Below are 3,793 nucleotides of genomic sequence, written 5' to 3' on the forward strand. Positions count from 1 at the left end.
ACACGCACACGCACGCACACACACACATATATAATTTTCATTCCATACATCTCCACGGTGAATACACAATGTTTCGTTTGCGTGATGTGGAGAGAGATGTGAGACGGGAACACGAGAGGAGAGAATAAAAGAGGAGAGAAGAAACGCCACAAGACTCAAAATTAAATATTATAGAAAATAGAAATCATTTTATTATCAGATAAAAAAAAAACATTACTGAAATCAGGCAAAATGTTCCTGGATGTTTTAGTGACCGTGGATGAACCTGAGTCTCTCAACGACTTTTAGAACAAATGTACAAAAAAAAAAAAAAAAACTACTTCTACTTCTACTATTACTACTACTGCAACAATAACAACAACTACTTCGATAATTACTAATATTATACCGCTACTACCACTACTACTACTGATAATTTAGACAGCTATACTATCACTACTGCTACTACTACAACTGGTACTACTACTACTTCTACAATCAATAAGTAGCAGCACAACTAACTACTGCTACGGCTACTGCTACTACTACTACTACTACTACAACTACTACAAAAACAACAACAACTATTACTACTAGAACTACAACTTCAATTTCTTCTGTTTATACTACAACTACAACAGCAACAACTACTACTACTAATACAACCACAATTTCTGTTGCTACTACTAGTACTACTACTGCTATGACAATAACTACTACTACTATTACAACTAGTACAACAACAACTGCTACTACTACTACAATTTCTGCTGCTGCTGCTACTTCTACTACTACAGTAAGTACTACAAACTACTACAACAACAACAACAACTACTACTACTACTACTATTACTACAACCACAATTCCTGCTGCTACTACTACTACTACTACTATGACTACTGGTACTACAACTACGAAACTACTAAGAAGTACTACAACTACAACAGCAACTACTACAACTACTACTACAACTACAATTTCTGCTGCTACTACTACTTTTACTACTACTACTATTACTACTACTGCTACTACAACGACAACAATAACAACAACAACTACTACAGCTAGTACTACAACAACAACTGCTACTACTACTACAACTACAATTTCTGCTGCTGCTACTACTACTACTATGGCAACTACTACAAACTACTACAACTACTACAACAACAACAACTACTACTACTACTACTACTACAACCACACTTTCTGCTGCTGCTACTACTACTTCTACTACTACTACTATGACTACTGGTACTACAACTACGACAACTACTAAGAAGTACTACAACTACAACAGCAACTACTACAACTACTACAACTACTACTACAACTACAATTTCTGTTGCTACTACTACTTTTACTACTACTACTATTACTACTACTGCTGTGACTACTGCTACTACAATAACAACAACAACTACTACAGCTAGTACTACAACAACAACAACTGCTACTACTACGACAACTACAATTTCTGCTGCTGCTACTACTACTATTACGGCAACTACTACAAACTACTACAACTACTACAACAACAACTACTACTACTACAACTACAACCACACTTTCTGCTGCTACTACGACCACCACCACCACCACTACTACTGCTACTGCTACTACAACAACTACTACAAACTACTACAACCACAACCACAATTTCTGCTGCTGCTACTACTACTACAACAACTGCTACAACTACACTAACTACTAGAAACTACTACAATTACAACTACAACTACTACTACTACTATTACTACAACCACAATTTCTGCTGCTGCTGCTACTGCTACTACTACTACTACTACTACTACTACTACTACTATGACTACTGGTACTACAACTACGAAACTACTAAGAAGTACTACAACTACAACAGCAACTACTACAACTACTACTACAACTACAATTTCTGCTGCTACTACTACTTTTACTACTACTACTATTACTACTACTACTATTACTACTACTGCTACTACAACGACAACAATAACAACAACAACTACTACAGCTAGTACTACAACAACAACAACTGCTACTACTACTACAACTACGATTTCTGCTGCTGCTACTACTACTACTATGGCAACTACTACAAACTACTACAACTACTACAACAACAACAACTACACTACTACTACTACTACTACTACAACCACACTTTCTGCTGCTACTACTACTTCTACTACTACTACTATGACTACTGGTACTACAACTACGACAACTACTAAGAAGTACTACAACTACAACAGCAACTACTACAACTACTACAACTACTACTACAACTACAACCACACTTTCCGCTGCTACTACGACCACCACCACCACTACTACTGCTACTGCTACTACAACAACTACTACAAACTACTACAACCACAACCACAATTTCTGCTACTGTTACTACTACTACTACTACTACTACTATGACAACTGCTACAACTACGCTAACTACTACAGACCACTACAATTACAACTACAACTACCTATTATACTACTACTACTATTACTACTAGAACTGCAACTACAACCACACTTTCTGCTGCTACTTTTACTATTACTGCTGTGACAACTGCTACAAACTACTATACTACAACTACTAGAATTACAACTACAACTACAACTACTACTACTTGCATCTAAAACTAAGTACAAATGTGTGAAAAGTCTGAAAACTGTAGTGAAAATGAGAGAGTCGTTGGTGTAAAGTTATGCTCAGGTATTATTCATATTTGAGGTGTTGTGGTCCTTGTTGCTGCATCTGTCCTGGTGATTAAAGCCGAGCCTCAGAGCCGTCGTGATCCGTGTTAAGTGGAGGTTGTAATGCACACGGCCGCTCTGCTAAACCACTGTTAATGTGATGTGTGCTCCATACCAATCAGCTGTTTAACTCCGACACACGAGGCGCCACATTCTCCTCTCGATTTACACTGGATTAGACTCAGGCTGATAAGGACATGTTGCATACTCCAGCTTTATCCGAGAAAATGTTTAAGACTAAAAAGACGTACGTACATGAGCTGTTCAGGTTTCTGTTTAATCCGTGTATCATTCCTTCATCTGTTTTTCAATATAAACCCCAAAAAAGAAAAAAACGAAAAAAACAACACTTTTCTTCATTATTTGTCTCCAAAACCAAAATGAAAAAAACAGATAATGATTTGTTTTTTCAGTTTTCGATTTTGTGTTTAAATGAAGAATGGAAAAAACAGATAACGTCCGTTTCCCGTTTACGTGACTTCTGTGACTGTGATGCCGGAATTTTGAGCTGCATACGGAATGAACCAGGACTGATCCAGGTCCGGGACCACACCAGGACCAGACTGGGACCAGAGCGGGACCAAAGCGGGACCAGAGTGGGACCAGGGCAGACTCTGAGCTTTGACTCCGAACCTCAGCTTCGAGCTCGGCCCTGGTCCCTGCCGTGGTCTCCGGTGTCAGTCCCTCTGTCTGTCAGTCCCGGTCTCAGTCCTGGTCTCAGTCTTGGTCTGGTCCCGGTCTGTTCCCGGTCTGGTCTCGGCCTGGTCCTGGTGTGGTCTTTGTCTCGGTCTGATGCCGGTCTCAGTTCTGATCTCAGTCTCCGTTTGGTCCTGGTCTGGTCCCGGTCAGATCTCGGTCTGGTCTCGGTCTCAGTCCCACTCTGGTCCCGGTCTGGTCCCGGTCTCAGTCCTGGTCTGGTCTCGGTCTGGTCCCGGACCTGGATCAGTCCTGGTTCAGTCCTACCAATAATTCAAGCAACATTCGATTTTGTTTCTTATTTTAAGCGCAAAAAGTTGTAGCAAGATGTATTTTCATATTTTATTGTCACAGTCAGAA

Source organism: Boleophthalmus pectinirostris, unplaced genomic scaffold (genome assembly GCF_026225935.1).
Source record: "Boleophthalmus pectinirostris isolate CB_2022bp ecotype Guang Dong unplaced genomic scaffold, ASM2622593v1 HiC_scaffold_15, whole genome shotgun sequence".
In the NCBI taxonomy this organism is placed as follows: Eukaryota; Metazoa; Chordata; class Actinopteri; order Gobiiformes; family Gobiidae; genus Boleophthalmus; species Boleophthalmus pectinirostris.